Here is a 17,444-nt window from a genome sequence, read left to right as displayed (position 1 = left end):
ACTGAACAAGTATTTAGGGGAGTGCCAGAGACATAACAAGGAAGCAGCTTTGCTTAAAAGCTAAGAGGAACCACTAGGGATTACCAAAACTTCTTAAAATCTGGAAACATTTAGGTCAAATGAAAAAAAACCAACAACCCAAAGAAAAGCTTTAGCAGCAGAGAGAGTGCTGTGAGCAAACAGAAAGAACTCTGGTAACACAAGAGTCACCAACAGAAATAATCAAGAATAAACAGAATCCTTGTTGAATTAGCACAGAGGGAGATCTCGTTTGTCCTTGGGCTGGATGATAGGAAGGAACTTTCCTAATGATATGATTATTACAATGCACTTGAGCAGCACACTGAGCCCCTCATCAAGATAAGGGCTGTTATTGTGGCAGCTTTCTAGGATGGGATGTGTTAGTGTTACAAGAGAGACCCAACATAAAGAGCTTACAGTCAAAAGAGACAAGGCTGCAGAGGAGGGGCTGTCATTTCAGCACAGGGAAGCTCAAGGTTACGCTGGCACCCAGTGCCTGATCCAGGAAAACAGAGTCTATCACCATGAACATCAAATACACTATCCTTCTCCTCCTAGGGGTGCACACAACCTCAGGGAAACCCTTGGCACCATCCCAACGCAGCACAGGAGTGACCAGTGTCTGCTGCAGGCTTGGTGAAGTGCTGGTTGTCATCTTTGCCCTAGGAAACTGCCCTTCTTCCCATTTTGTTTCTGGGATATGGTGACTGGAACAGGACAAAATAGAATCATAGAATCATTAAGGTTGGAAAAGACCTCTAAGACTGTCAAGTCCAACCTTCAACCGAACACTACCATGACCACTAAGCCATGTCCAAACTAAGATGATTGTGGAGGCCTCTTAGTGTGTTTTAGCCCAAATCAAGTCCTCTGCCTTAGTCACTGCAGCAGAAGCCCAGCTATACAGACTGGGATTTATCACACCCAACTTTAACCCTCTATTAAAGATCCATTTCCTCTAAGAGTTGCATCCAAAAATACCTCCAGAGAGTGGCAAATCACCCCAGAAATGGTCTGCTGGAAGTACTTGAGGACTACACACCAGCTTTTGAATATCGCGTTTAGGTCTGTGAAATCCTAGCCCTCAAATCCGTCCCTGTGTGATTTTGGAGAAGTCACTTAACAGCCCTGGACCTCAATTTGTCTCACTGAGGCTGATATTTCCAACTCTTGCAAGAGAGAAGATTCATTCCTGAATATTAACTACTGTGTAGCAAGGACTCTGATAAAGACGATTACAGAAATAAACCACCGGTTGATAACCAAATGCAAGGGAGAAAAAAAAAGAGAGAAGAAATTATTATTCCCCCAGCATTATCTTGTGTGCTCTGCACCAGTACATTTTAAGGCAATCTCAGCTGAAAAGATAAAGACATAGCCATCCTTATAAACAAGGATATTTCATTCAATAGATAGAAAGCTCTAAAGGGTTCCAGCTTTGCTGAAGCACTGAGACACTGAGAATTGAACGAGGTGGGGAGAATTAATTAGACTTCTGATATTATCCTGGTAAATAAAAGTAATAAGCAGAGCTCTGAAAAGGAAGACCTGATTCATATTCAAACATTTACAGAATAAACAGCTGCTGATTCTCCTATCTAGCCCAGCCCTTATCCTTTAAGGCTGCAATAAGTGACCTCTTAATCCCAGGCAAAAGACTGCATGAGCATCTGGAATTGAAAAAGAAAGCAGATTTCCTTCACTATTCCAATTTCCACTCCATTTCAGTATAAAGTTGTTTGCATCTTATATATTTTCTTTATTCCTGCAGCAGGGTATGCTTGATGATGAGATTTTTGTGCATCTGAACAATTTTGCAGCCTTCCCCCTCCCCCCCCCCCCTTTCCTTCTAAAGAAGGACATGCCTGACCTCCCTACATCGAGCAGGAGTACTGCAGTCCTTCAGCTTGGTTATATCTCCATTGTACTGGCCATGCTCTTAAAGCACTTAAAGCAATAATTTCTTGGCATGATGGACAGACTCAGCAATAACCTGATCCTGCAATGCACTGAATAAACACTTTAGCATTTAGTACATGGACACTAATGTGCTGGGAAGTAATTGCTTAGAGGTTCCCAGCTTCAATATAATAATGCAGGGATTGCATTTATACAGCATGGGGGGAAAAAAAAATGGTTATTGGCCAAACTTCCTCTCTCTCATTTTGATTAGCACAGTAGGAGAGAGATGAAGGTAAACATGAGGTGATCCTGGGTTACCAGATCCTTCAAGCGCTCGGGGCTGTATTTGGATGCAGCTATGCTTAAGAAGTGGAAAAAATTCCACTGACTTCAGCCCATTTACTCTGATTTTACACCAATGTTCCTGAGAGAAGTGCCTGGCCATTAATATCTTCTTTCACAATAGTAATGCTGAAACGAGTGAAAGATTAAAAAGCCTGTGCTGGCTTGGCAAGAAAAAAAGAGAGAAGTATCTTCCCCAGTAAATGCATAAACATGCAGGCAGCAATTCCCTGGGTGAGCCGAGCTTAAAACAAGCTCAGTGGAGTTAGCAGAAGTAGAATGAACTGTGTGGAAGCACCAAAGTTTTGCATTTCCATTTATGTGAATAATTACTCCAGCCCTCATCAACATTTCTCTGCTTAAACAGCATTTATAAATTAAAGACGCCTCAACTTTAAATGGAAACTAATTTAGGTATTTTCTTTACTATTAAAATCTTTCCCCCCCCTCCCCCCTCCCCTGGACGCTTTGGGCTCATAAATGATTATGAAACAGTTTTTCTGCTTTAATTTTTGTTCTCCCTTTGCCTTTCCCCTTTTCCAAACGCCGTGAATTACTCCTTAATGACATGCAGAGTGCGGGTACCTCTAGGATACAGAAATTGTCTTTGGAAACATTATCTTTTCAGAGTATTTCATGCTAGAGCTACCCTCCTTTCCCCCCCACCCCCCCCCCAAAAAAAAAGTTAAAATAAAAAGCTCCCCAAAAAAACTATTCAGAAGGCCAAAAATGAAATAAAAAGAACAGCTTTCCCAATGTATTATTAATACCAATAAATGGGAGCTGGTGGATTTAAAAACCAAGAGGTAATGCGTTTTCCTGGAGCGCTGAGCCCTTAAACAAGTTTGAGTTATTGAGATTGTGTAGTAAAAAATGGGCAAAATGGAATATCTTTTCAGATAGGATAATAAAGGCAGGCTGTATTAACATACCCTGCCCAGGAAGCATAAGCAGGGAAGGAACGTTAGCCGCTGCTCTTTACGGACTCGGTCCTGGCAAGCGACCCTGCACAAGTTCATTTTGAACTCCCTGTTGCAGCCTGGAAGCATCTTGATGAAAATAGGAGTGTGGGAAGAGCCATGGCCCTGCTCAGCTTGAAGTTGTCTCTAGGGAGGCATTTTCTCAACTGTGTGCAGTGCCTGCAGGTGGAATATTTCCTCCCTGTCTGGAGAGTCAGCACAAAGCCTTGCATCATGTTGATGCTTTGCACTGACACCTTCTAAGAGCTTCAGCATATTGGAGCCACCCATTGCACAGAAAGGGATGAGATAAGCACCTTGTAGGAACAGAGGGAAGGGGATACCAAGGGTACACCCGAGACAAGGATCCTTGCTCCCTCATTCTTCACTGTGCAACAACCATGCATCTGTGCCCTGCCCCAAAGCAGAAGCCCAGCTGAACACTGTCTCTCTCCAAGGAAACTGAGGCAAGAGCATCAGGACACTGAGATATGCCAAAGACACTGAATTAAACTCTTGTTAAGCTTTTGCTAGACTGCAAAGCTGTCAAAAGGACTAATGCAACCAATGAGTGTGAAGGGAAACTATCTCAAGACTATACAGATGCACAACTAAAAGACAAAGAAGATTGGTGTGGAATGAGGGAAGAAAATGCCAGTGATGGGATGGGATAGAAAGTGTTGAAGGCCAGTTGTGGAGTGTAGCCTTGCATATAATATCTCTGCCCTGCCACATTAAAATGCACATTCTCTAACTGCCAGTGTCCCCAGATGTTGCAATTTGTTGGTTCCAAGTTTGTTAGTCCAAACATAATTTACAGCATCTTATCTCATAACATCTTTTATTTTATCCCTGCAAACCTCCCCAGTATCTGCACAACTGTCTCCAGGAGAGATTGGTGAGTAACTCTGTGCTGTCCTACCTGTTCTCTCTTTGCAGCCCACGGGAAGCTCAGGAGGGAAGCACTGCTCTTAATGCATTGAATTAATCTCCTGTTATCTATGCATACGCCCAGCACTTTTCCTATGCTTTTCCAGGCAGCCTTTCCTGTTTTCATCACACCTTTCCCCTTGGCCTGCCTGGGGAATGTAACTCAGATTGTTGTTGCAGGAGAGGACAACTGACCTCTTCTAGCTGTGGTGTCCACCTGCTAAAGCCTCTCTGTCTTTGGCTGTAATTGACCCTCAGCTCACCAGGCAAAGCCAGGCACCAAACTTAAGCAGCTGAAGTCTGGCAAGAAACACCCCACCCAGTTCCACTGCAGCAGTCTGGTGCCTGGCTCTTACTGACATGCAACTGCTTCGAGCACTTGTGAACCTCTCATCTGTGATTGCACAGGGAGGCTCCCTGCTGAGTCTCAGAAAATGAAATCCATACTTTTGACTTTAAAAACCTTTCCAGTTAGGTATCTTCATTTAAAAATATGTATTAGGGTTTTGGTTTTTTTTTTGGTTTTTGGGGGTGGGTGTGTGTGTGTTTCTTAGAGATGCTTAAAAAAAAACAAACCAGTGTCCTGCTGCTAGTTTCTGTTCTAATTCTACCTCCACCATGAGTGGATACAGTGCCACCACACTTGGTAACCCCTAAGGCAGAAGGTCAGTAGCAGCCCATCCTTGAGCTGCACCCAGAGCGTGGAGTGTGCCATAAACAGCCTCCGTCTGCTCCTCAAGTTGTTCAGCTGCCTGCTAAGAGCACAACAATATGTCTCAAACTGCTTGGGGAAAGAGCATTTTAAAGGTAAAGAGATTTAAGGGAGGAAAAAGAGCTAAAAAATGTGCCGAGATAAGGCTGAGACAGTGTCAAAGAGATGGAAATATACATTTGAGAGAAAAGCTAAAAGCAGATCGTTACCCAAAAAATACTGGCTGTAAGCAACAGTTTGTGGTGCAGAAGGAATATTTATCCACCAGTGTTTTCACAGTCTTCCTACTTCTTTCTCTTTGCTTCTATCCAGAGGTTAGAAGCAGAGGTTTGGAGGTGGCTGTGGGGTGCTGGTGTCTAATCCAAGTTTTGCCCTCCCTACGTGACGCTACCTGACACGTTAATCCCACCGCACACCGGGGACTGGGGACTGCTGTGCTAGGAGCTGCACACCCCCAAACCAGAGAGAGCCCTTGAACCAAAGGGTCTGTACACACACAGGAATTAATTTGTATAATCACAATCCAACTGTTTGAGGTCAGACTCAAGGTCTCTTTGAGCGTCTTTTGCCTAACAGTGGCTACATTGAACAAGGCATTTACAGAACGCTCCCTACCCTGCTGCAACCCTCCAGCTTCCACTGCTTTGCTGCTCAGGGGCCTCTTTGACCCAGAAAAGGTTGGGGTTTTATGTTTTTTTTGGGTGTGTTTAAAAGCAGGAGCTAGGCTGTGAATTTAGATTCTGTGGCATCTTTTCTTTGGCAGTTGGCATGCCTAACTCCTGTTTAGTTTAGCTCACTTTCAAGCAGATTAAACTAAACTGGTACACAGCACTCTTATTATAGAACAAGTGCTCACAGAGAGAGAGAGCTATTCAGGAATAATTATTCTGATTTAAACATTTCTGAATAATTCCATGCAAAGGCAAGTTCTGAACAGAGAGGCAGCGGGATGATGTGGCATACAGATGGGGGAGCGCAAGGAGCCGTAATGCAGCGTACGAGGGCTCGTGCTGGAGTCCCTCTCCTAAATGTTAACACATCCAGTCAGGAGCAGAAACACACCAGGTGATCAATATGTTCAATGAAAACTAACATGACCACGGTGAATTCTGACCATTAAATACGCCCAGCTAACTCCTCCTGAAGCAGAGCTTACTCCCCCCAATAATTTAGCAAATAGCTTTGAATAATGAATGCAATCCAGAAAAATCACCATCTGCTTATGGACAATTTGCAAACAGGAAGGGGAAAAAAAAAAAGTAGCAGCATTCTTTTAATAAATGATCTGTTATGAATTATTCACACAGCTCTAATTAACAGTAGGGTTCCTAATTTCTCCAGGCAGCCCTACTGCAACTACGGTTCAGGATCCCTCTGCATTTGGGGCTGTTCAGTCTGCAGAAGAGAAGGCTACGAGGTGACCTTATTGTAGCCTTCCAGTGTCTGAAGGGGGCTACAGGAAGGCTGGGGAGGGACTTCTCAGGATCTCAGGTAGTGATAGGACTAGGGGGAATGGAATGAAGCTGGAGGTGGGGAGATTCAGACTGGACGTGAGGAAGAAGTTCTTCTCCATGAGAGTGGTGAAGCCCTGGAATGGGTTGTCCAGGGAGGTGGTCGAGGCTCCATCCCTGGAGGTGTTTAAGCCCAGGCTGGATGAGGCTCTGGCCAGCCTGATCTAGTGTGGGGTGTTCCTGCCCATGGCAGGGGAGTTGGAACTAGATGATCCTTGTGGTCCCTTCCAACCCTGACTGATACTATGATACTATTTTCCATCCAAGACCTCCTGAGCACTTTGGAGACAGTTAGGAGGTAAACCCCACAGCCCTCTTTTGAAGAAGCCCACTTGGCAGGGGATGAAATGGAGACATCTAATGATGTGTTGCTCTGTAACTTCCACTCATTTGTATCAATGTGCATGTCAGCTTCTGCCCTTTTTTGTTCACAGTCCTTTTGGGTCCTGTTTTTACAGTGATGCAGAACAACTCTGCAGGTGAGTGAAAGTGGTGATTTAGAGCATGCTTGAGTGTCACAGAGACACAAGATTTGTCCTTTGTATCTCATTTAGTAGTGGATTGCTCCTGCTTTAACTGCAAAATGATCACTGTAATGTCTAAGGTCCAAATTTTCAAAGGTGTTTCAGACCTGGAGAACACAAAAGAGGTGTCTAAATTGCCATGGCAATGCAAGTCACTAAAATCCTTAAGAATAAATTCAGGGGAGGATATGATTTTCCCAATTTTGATGGGTACAAAACAGATGTATCAACCTACATCTTTTATGCCACCACTTTACTACAAAACCAGAAGTCTCAATTTGTGACAAATTGCCTCTTATCACCAATCTTTCACTAAAGTAGTAGAGGAAGATAGGATAGGATAGGATAGGATAGGATAGGATAGGATAGGATAGGATAGGATAGGATAGGATAGGATAGGATAGGATAGGATAAACCAGGTTGGAAAAGACCCTTGAGATCGAGTCCAACCTATCATCCAACACTGTCTAATCAACTAAACCATGGCACCAAGTGCCCCATCCAGTCTCTTCCTAAAGGCCTCCAGTGATGGTGACTCCACCACCTCCCTGGGCAGCCCATTCCAATGGCATCTTTTTAGCAGCAGTGTTCCCAACAATGGAAGCTGCACATTTTCAGTCTGGATTTACTCAGTATGATGAGTTACGAGTCAGCATTACCCGCTTATTATGGCAGGGGGAAGGCTCCTACATTGCTATTTGAACAGAGTGGATTTACACCATGGCAAACCCTTAATGTGTAGGGAACACTGATGCTTTAAGTCAGCCTTAATTCTGGCTTTATGGAAATTAAATGTTAGGGTTTTTCATTACAGACGAGTTGGGCTAAAAATGAATCCTCGTTAAGAGAACGCCGTGATATACGACTACATCTTCCCGGTTGGCCAGGACGCACCGTCTCTGAATTTAGCTTAACAATTTCATATGGAATTTTCCTGCTCACTCCTCCTCCTTCACAGTTCAAGAACAGGAATAGCTCTTACAGCTGAAGGACAGAAGCTGTTTTTCATTAAAGTATCATAGTTTAGAAAAACCAGCCCGATTCGTCTACTCTCCCTACATGCCATTAAATACACTCAGCGGGCAGCATCTCTGTGCCTTGCAGGTGATGTCCTCAACCACCTTCAGAGTCAAGTTTGCTGCTTCCCTCATCTCTCATACTCCTGGCTTCCCAGCACTTCCATGGTGCTGTCTCATTTCCAAACCAAACACATCTTTATTAACCTCTGGCTTTCCTGAGGTTTCTGCGGGGAAATAAAAATCAAAGCCTTGCCATACTTCAAGAAATATTTGCAGCTGGTAGAAAGGAAGATGCAGCCTTGGGTTTGCAGCGCAAGGAGAGAGGGTCAGAAAACTTCATAACCTGGGTGTGTACCTGAGGTAACAGGCTGGTGTCTGACCATGAATGTTTCAGCTTTATAATACATGACTGCCTGACAGGGAAGACGATAAGTTCTGTAAGATAGGATGGAGCCTGAAGGTTATGATTTGTAACTATCAAAGACCTACCCAAGGAATACTTTATTTGGCAACAATATTTTTTATCTCTTGGCAAGTCTGGGACTCTATTCCTGCTGGGAACCTTGAGCACAGTTGTGATGTGAGCTAGATGATCAGTATTAATTAAGTAACAGAAGCATCCCCAGAAGAGGCAGCATTAAAAAAGCAGAAGAGTTCAGGCAGAAGCCTTTTCCCCCTGGGCTACCAAGGCAGAAGTCACTGGGAGATTGCATCCCAGCCTCACCTGGAAATGGTAACTACAGAGAATAACTCTCTTCCCTCCAGACTGACAGAAACTAAGAGGGCAGCATGCAGCTGTCAAAGACAGTACATTGTCTTCATCTTCATGGGTAGCTGGAACCATGTATGAAATGAGGGCAAGGGACTTGCTGTGTGGCTGCTGCTGCTTTGCATCTTGCTAAGAGTTTGAGCAGGCAAACATGGAGAGCCCATTTCCTCATCCATAAAACTGGGGTAACACACACAGGGAAGGCAGAGAGTGAATTCAACATCTTCATTTCAGTCCTCATCAGCATTTCTAGCTGAGTGGGCCTGTATAGCCTGGGCCACAGCACTCAGCTCAATGTGCACATGAACATACAGCATTGAAGTCATTCTCACCACCTTCCCAATTTGCTGGGATCTTCCAGAATCATTTCAATTGGAAAAGACTTTTAAGACCGCAGAGTCCAACCATCAACCTAACTCCACCATGGCCACTAAGCCATGTCCCAAAGTGCCCTTTCTACGTGTTTGCCTTTTTTTTTTTTGTTTTAATTCCCAGGGACAGTGGCTCCAGGAGGTCTCTGGGCAGCCTGTTCCAGTGCTTGACCACTCTTTCAGTAAAGAAATTCATAGAATCACAGAATCAGTAAGGTTGGAAAAGACCTCAAAGATCAGCAAGTCCAACCTGTCAGCCAACACCTCATGCCTACTAAACCATGGCACCAAGTGCCATGTCCAATCCCCTCTTGAACACCTCCAGGGATGGTGACTCCACCACTTCCCTGGGCAGCACATTCCAATGGCTAACAACTCTGTCTGGGAAGAACTTTCTCCTCACCTCAAGCCTAAACCTCCCCGGTGCAGTTTGAGACTGTGTCCTCTTGTTCTGGTGCTGATTGCCTGGGAGAAGAGACCAACCCCTTCCTGGTTACAACCTTCCTTCAGGTAGTTGCAGACAGCAATAAGGTCTCCCCTGAGCCTCCTCTTCTCCAGGCTAAACAACCCTAGCTGCCATTCTTCCTAGGGTCTAATTTAAACCTCTGCTGGCTCAGCTTGAGACCATTTTCTCTCATATCTTCTAGTGCCTCAAAAGCAGGAGAAGTTTTTGTTTCCACTATCCTACTGCTTCAGTTGGTACCTCAACAAGGATGTTCCACCTGACAGAAGTTGGGTCTGTGAAGCTCTGCCTCTCACCCCACCCTCAAGACTGACACCTGGAACAATGGAGATGGGTGGCCTGGCCAAAATAGTGCCCAGTGAGGGAGGACTTCTCTGGACCAGCACTCCTCTAATACCTGCACTCAGATCCAAACATGACCTGATGTCCCCCCTGCTTAGATGCTGCTCAGTGTGATGCAGTGGCATGGTCCCAGTGTAACCACATCCTTGTGCCTGTCACTGTGATCTGACTTGCAAGTGAAGGAGAAGAAACCACTCCTGGCTTCCCCTCCCCAGCTTCTCTGCCCTGCTCACAACAAGCAGGTCTCAGCGGAACCCAAGTTGCCGAGCTGAGTCCTCTATGAGATTTTCCTCCTTCCTCCTTGCTGAACTGCCGTGGTAAATCAGGATAAAACTCCAGTCTCTGCTGCACCATAAAACCTTTAGCTCTTTAGGACCAGTTGAGAGGCAATACCACTCTCAGCCTCATCAGGAGCAGTTTCCTTTTACAAACGTCCACTGACTGTAACCGCCCCTGTTGCCTCTCTTCCCTACCTTCACTCTCTGCATCCAGCCAGCACTGTGCTCTGAGGACAAGTGATGCTAGAAGGAAATATGGGTTTAAAAACAGGGACAAAAAAAAACCAGACAAGAGTCCATAAATCTGATTCTCCTGCCTGATCATTGCTACCCTCCATCTCCCTTCGGCATTGTCGGAAAGTGGCTCTTGGAACAACCTCTTAAAAATGTATCGGCAAGAAGAAGGGAAATTGTTCTCGGTGACAACAATACTGTACACATATTTGTATATTTATTCTGCAGATCAAATTGATAACAACAGGTCCCTTCATGCCTGCTGATTTATCTGCTGAGCAGGTATCTCCGCCGTGTGCACCGCGTGGCTATAACTGTCATGGCTGATATAGGGATAAGATGAATAACCTCTACAGATTTCAGGTACAAGTAGGAAAATGTAATCATAACTCACTTTAGGACCAAGTGATACATATTTATACTTCACCTATCACAGGCTAGCAAGCCTTTCCCTTTTATTTTGCATTCATGGGCCTGTGATGCACATCAATCTTTTCTTCAGTTTGTTAATATTGTTGTCACTCAACTGAAATTTATCGTCACATGACTTATGATTGGGAGACAGTTTCATCTGAGGAACATTCTCATAATTTACCATATTCAAATCTCCTCTCCTGGCTTAACTCTGCATCACAAGGGCCCATACTTTGCTTGGTTCAAACATATTAAGCTTTTATCCTCCCAAACTACAAGCTGTAAATGTCGTAACTATTTATAAACCTAACAAGAACAGAAGTCAAAGCAGCAAAATGAAATGGAGTTAAACTCTAAATCCCGTGGGAGAGATTAAATCAATAGGCTCAAATGTCCATGGCTGATTTCTTTGGGAAGACCTGGCCTTGAAGGACCAGAGGTTCATGATTGTCTTCCCTGTAGCAAAAAGAACAGAAATTACTGAGTGCAGCAGCCCTGTGCAAAGGCAGTCAGAAAAGCAGCTTTTCCTACTTTGGGCAATTTTTGGGGGGCTTTACAAGCCTCCTATGTTTGTAGTCTCACCATGCTTCCTCTAGATTTCATGCCATGAACTGCCTTCCCAGAGGGCTGTCCACAGGGATGCAGCTTCGGCACCATGGCTGAGCTGGCCAGTTTGGGATCCCTGCACCTATGTGCATTTGGGGATGAGACATAGCATGAGCAGGATGAGACCATTTCTCCCCAGCTCCTGCACCTCACACTGGTGGAAGGATAGACCTGGCCATTGCAGAAAACTCTCTACCATCAAACTTCACTAAGGGAAGAATTTAACTTTTCTTCCTTTCTTTCTTTCAATCTTTTTTTAGAGATCATAAATATTTATTAAGAGCCTGTCAGTCATTTTTAGGGTTTCTGACTGAGTGTGTCACAAGAGAAGGGCTTTTATGAGGATTTATTGTAAATTGCAGTAAATTGTATTCCTGTCAGGAGGCACAGAGGAGTTACACCATGTCAGGGGGAAACAGGCAATCTCCACAGCATGACAATGACACCACAGGGTGAATCTGTCCCTGCCCCAGGGTCATCGTGAAGCCTGTGAGCTTCTCGAGTGTCATTTCAGTCCTGAAATGTCAGTGAACCACAATCAAGAGGAACTCCCTGTTCTTGGGCAGAAGTCACAGCAAACACTCCTGGTTTAGTCAACTGCTTTATGGGATTCTCCATGGCAAGATACTGCCTCTACAGAAAACTGCAGTGCGCACCAATGCCAGATCTTATCTTCAGCTCAAGCATCCCTTTAACTGCATCCCGACAGGAAAACTGTCCTGAATTCTCACACCAGCAGGATTTCTGGACTTTAATGAGTGTAGAAGTGGGCCTGAGACATCAAGGAAGCATTAAAGAGAAACTTTTCCTACAATAAAGCAAATAAAACCACTCTATGACTCTATAAAACAAAATCAGAGCATGCTGCAGGAGTACATTATTGCAACTGTCTGTTGTGAAGTGAGAGAAGGAGAGGCAGAGTCTCCTACACCTCACCAAACCATGCTGTGACATGCTTGTCACATTGAAGTAATTTATGCTCCCAAAATAATAATAATCAAGGTTTAACCAGTAACTGCTCAAAAGCTACACCCAGTACAGGCCTTGAGTCAAATTTATTTCCCTATCAACTTTATCACTTCCAGAAAACAAAAGCAGGAGAGCAATGGAACACGGCCCTGGTACTGTAAGCACAGACCCTCTTCCCCAGGATACATCCCAGTAGTACTACAGAATAGAAATGGAATGGAATGGAATGGAATGGACCAGGTTGGAAGAGATCTTTGAGATCATCGAGTCCAACCTATCATCCAACACCATCTAATCAACTAAACCATGCAACCCTATCAAGTCTCCTCCTAAACACCTCCAGTGATGGTGACTCCACCACCTCCCCAGGCAGCACATTCCAATGGGCAATAATCTTCCTGTCTCTCAATCCTAGCAACCTTCAAACAACTGAAAAAGTGAAGCACAACATTTTTGTTTTAAACCTGCCACAATTTCATATGATTTTGCTGCTCATCATTAGGGTTACAAAAGATTAAGGGGAAAACTGGTGGCACCCCAACACTGATGCAAACCCTCTTTGAATCAGAGCACATTAACCTGAAAGACCTCGATTGGGTTATCCTACCAGTTCCAAAGCCATGCTATCACCTGCAGAGAGCTCTGTACCTGTGCTTACAAATGCTTTCCAAATCAGGGGCAGAATGACTCGAGGTGAGGAGAAAATTCTTCACAGAGAGTTGTTAGCTGTTGGAATGTGCTGCCCAGGGAGGTGGTGGAGTTGCCATCCCTGGCGGTGTTCAAGAGAGGATTGGACGTGACACTTGGTACCATGGTCTAGTAGTCACGAGGCCTTGGGTGACAGGTCAGACTTGATGATCTTTGAGGTCTTTTCCAACCTTGTTGATTCTATGATTCTTTAGCTGCTTCCATCCCTTTATATTTTGCTCATCAAAGTGGGGGAAGAATGTCAGGATCACGTTTTGCCCAACAAGAAAGAAGTGTGAAGCTGGGAAGCGCTTTTGCATTAATTGAACCGAGCGTGACAGAGCGAGCAGCTTTGAGCCCCATAAATCTAGACAGGCTCTTGTCAGATAAAGTATCAATGTTCTTTATCAAACTTTGTCCATAGATTTATAGAGTGCTCGGACCACAGATCTGGAGTTCCTCAATGTAATCACTTCAGCATTTTCTAGCTATGCTACCAACCTCCACGTGAAATAATGGAATTTATTGACAGAGAAGCAGGCGCTGCAATTTTGCTGTTGTTTAGAAAAATTGCCCATCAATGAGGTGTCAGTGGAGAAAGACAAAAGATATTACAGCAAGATGACTATCTCCTGACTCCTGCTGAATTGGTAGATGAGGGAAAGAGGTGGCCACTCTTCCAGAGAACTGCTCTGGTTCTTTTTGGTTTTTTTTTTTTAACTTACAAATTGCACTGCTCCAAAACAGAAAAAAAAATAAAAATAATGAAAAAGAAAAAAATCAAAGCCCAAGAGCTAAACTTGTTTCAGTCTGCTGAATTACTCCAGGCACAGGTTGCAAGTCAGAAGTCTGTGATTTATCAGTGTTGTTTGGGTTCAGCTGTCGCGGTGTTTAACCTCCTAATCATACAGGTCTGCTTTTGAATAAACCTTTATTAGAATAAACCAAACCAGGTTGGAAGACACCTTCAAGATCATCGTGTCCAACCCATCAACCAATCCAACCCACCCAAACATCTAACCCATGACACCAAGCACCCCATCAAGTCTCCTTCTGAACACCTTCAATGACGGCGACTCCACCACCTCCCCGGGCAACCCATTCCATAGCACAATCACTCTTTCTGTATAGAACTTCTTCCTAACATCCAACCTGAACCTCCCCTGGTGCAGCCTGAGACTGTGTCCTCTTGTTCTGGTACTGGGTGCCTGGGAGAAGAGACCATCATCAGCCTGTCTACAACCTCCCTTCAGGTAGTTGTAGAGAGTGATAAGGTCACCCCTGAGTCTCCTCTTCTCCAGGCTGAGCAACCCCAGCCTCTCCTCATAGGGCTTGTGTTCCAAGCCCCTCACCAACTTCGTTGCCCTTCTCTGGACTCGTTCCAGCAAGTCAACCTCCTTCCTAAACTGAGGGGCCCAGAACTGGACACAGGACTCGAGGTGTGGCCTAACCAGTGCAGTGTACAGGGGCAGAATGACCTCCCTGCTCCTGCTGGCCACACTGTTCTTGATGCAGGCCAGGATGCCATTGGCCCTCTTGGCTGCCTGGGCACACTGCAGGCTCATGTTCAGCCTACCATCGACCAGCACTCCCAGGTCCCTCTCTGCCTGGCTGCTCTCCAGCCACTCTGACCCCAGCCTGTAGCACTGCATGGGGTTGTTGTGGCCAATGTGCAGAATTCCTGTTCACATTTCCCTGTCCATTAGAATGTGGAACTGCCACTGATCGCATTAGGGAAATGGGCATTGTCCTTCCTCTCAGCACTGGGGGATATAGAGCGTCTGAGGATGGCAATGACTGTCGAAGTAAGGCTGAATATATCATCTCTCTCTTTGCACTACTCCAAGTCCCCTGACTTCTTGTTTAGTTTCAGGAAGGAAACGGAGGAATCCTTGCCAAGAATTCTTAACAAACCAGGGGTTACACATTTACTGCAGGGAGTGGGGATGCATGTTCACGTGGGCATCAATTTATAAGGCTTGGTGTGTCTTGGAGCATCCTTTTCAGAGGTGGCTGCATGAGCCAGTGCATGGGGTAATGCTTTGTGAGCAGGACTTCTGGGTCTTGCTGTGATAAAAGGGATTGTGAGTGTTTCTCCCATTTGCTTCAGATCACCTTGACTTCAACAATTAGTGTGACCTCCCTCTGTATTGACTGTCCTCTAAGACTGCTCAAACTATCTTAAACTGAAAGTAAAAACATTAAAAAAATATCTATTTTCCATCTGCCAATACCTGAAAATATTTCATAACTGAATGATAATTAGAGCCTAAGCCAGATGATGAGTCCCTCCTGGAACACACCTATACCTCTGTTGAAAAGTCCTAATCATGTCATCAGCAGATAATAATGCAACTTGTCTCCCACTGGGTTCTATTAATCCTTCCTCCCCCAGCATACTTTGATGCTTATTACTGCTCCAACTGTTATTGCAAAGCACTGAAACACATCCATGGACTACAGGTTCTGCTGCTGGGTGAACCCCTTGGGACTTCAGACATAGATCTTGCTCCTTTATTTCCAACAATTCAGTTGCTACACATGAACTGAAAGGTGTACCTGGTAGGGGGACACAGCTTGTCCCTCGTTCTCCCTGTAAGACAGTGTCACTTGCTCATTAAATGCCACTTCTTCCTGCTACCAAAGCACTTTGTGGGAGATGCAGAGGTGGGAATGAGTTCATTCTTCTGTGCTACAGTTGCTCAGGCCCCAAATGAAATCAGGGTTCTGTTGCTCTAGGCAAGTTATGCACGCTCAGAAATACTGCTGGGCCTCAAGCACACACTGCTCGAACAAATGAAGGGAAGGTGGAAGGGGAAGTAGAAATCCTGAAGAATGAAGTGACTTGCCTTAGGCTGCAGAGAAAGTCAGTGGCAGAGGCAGAGCCCAAGGAGCTTTCTAAATGCTATTCCTACTAGCAGAGACCTTGACCTAAGAGATAATCAAGAATGAAGTATAAGCAGCCTCAGGCCCGTGTCTCTGGGCTAGGATGAATTCCTTACTTTGATGTGACATTTGAAATGACGAAGAACTTCTGGCCTTCTCACCGTGCCTTGGTGACCCCTAGGGTACAAAGGGGGTTACACAGGAAAGGGCAGCCCAAGCAATGGAGACAGGCTGAGAAATAAAATACTAAAACAAAGCATCATGGTTTCCTAGCATCAGCAAACCCCTCAAATTCCAGACCAGTCACACGCAGGACACGCAGTCACAGACAATAAGTAGTGATGAGGACGATTGCATAACGCTGTCATGTAGCGGGACAGGTGCATACACAGAGGAGACTTGTTTCAGGCAGAAAGCTCCTGTTGGAAGAGAAAGACTGGCTTGTAACACACCCCTTCTGCATGAACATTTCCCAGTTGTGAAGCCATTTGGAGGCACACCCTTCAAGTCTTGTCCTAGCTCTGTAGGATGTTGTGCTCAAAAAGACAGCGAGTAGCCAAGGATGGGAATGCTGCCCCACATCTCACAAGGAAAGCCTGTTCTCACAAGGTTTCCAGTCAAAGTGAATAAATCCAAGGTTCAGAGAACTTACACACAACCAAATTCCATGCCAGGACACGTACTACATACTGCCTGAAGCCCACTCAGAAGTTGTGTCCTTTTGTAACCTTGCTGTGCTGGGCTTCCATGCCAAAGTTCTGCCCGAAGGTGATGGACAGACCTTCACCAGCAGGTAAATCAGAGTAATTTTAAACAGTTATGGACCTTCTCAGGTGAAGTGTTACATCTGACTGTACAAGCTGTGTCTTTGTGTCCCTGCATGGCACTGCAAAAAGTCCCATAGACAGCCACTGCCCTTCCAGTGAAGCCATGGCAGCACCAGCTATGGGGGCAGTAGCTCCTTAAACACACTCAACCAGTGCCTTGTGACAGTCTGGCTTCATCACATTTTCCAGAGTCCTCCTTGCCAGAGACATTTTTATCTCTACTTTCTATCAGTCAGCTTATTCTCCTGCCTCAGTATCAGCTGTAAACCCAGACCTCCTTCTTGCCCTAGGAGGGAAGATGCATTGCTGAGTCCCCAGGGGCTCTCAGCACTGTCCTGCAGGCAGTACAACAGCCTGAGGCAGCCACCATGACAAGACCCCTTAGTGACAGTATGTTCAACAGCTCAGAAGCTCTTTGCCACTTGGACACACTTCCTGTGCTTTCCTGATTCAGATTATTCTGGCTCCTTGGGTCTGACCCAGCAGCAGGGTAAAGTCAAGTGTGCTGTGCTCAGGCTTGGAAAAACCCTGCAGCAAATAACTGAGAGTGCTGTTGGGTTATAAAGTGACTCACTCTTCCTGCTCATCCAGCATGTGCTTGGCTGCTGGGGAAAGGTACAGGTGAACCCTGGCTGTCAGCTCCTGCAAGGAAACCCACTCGTCCATTCTGATTTTATT

The sequence above is a fragment of the Melanerpes formicivorus genome, unplaced genomic scaffold (genome assembly GCF_026170545.1).
Source record: "Melanerpes formicivorus ecotype bairdi unplaced genomic scaffold, bMelFor1.0.p_v2 SCAF_33, whole genome shotgun sequence".
Taxonomy (NCBI): domain Eukaryota; kingdom Metazoa; phylum Chordata; class Aves; order Piciformes; family Picidae; genus Melanerpes; species Melanerpes formicivorus.
The sequence above is the reverse complement of the archived record's forward strand: the minus strand, read 5'-3'. Positions refer to the sequence as shown.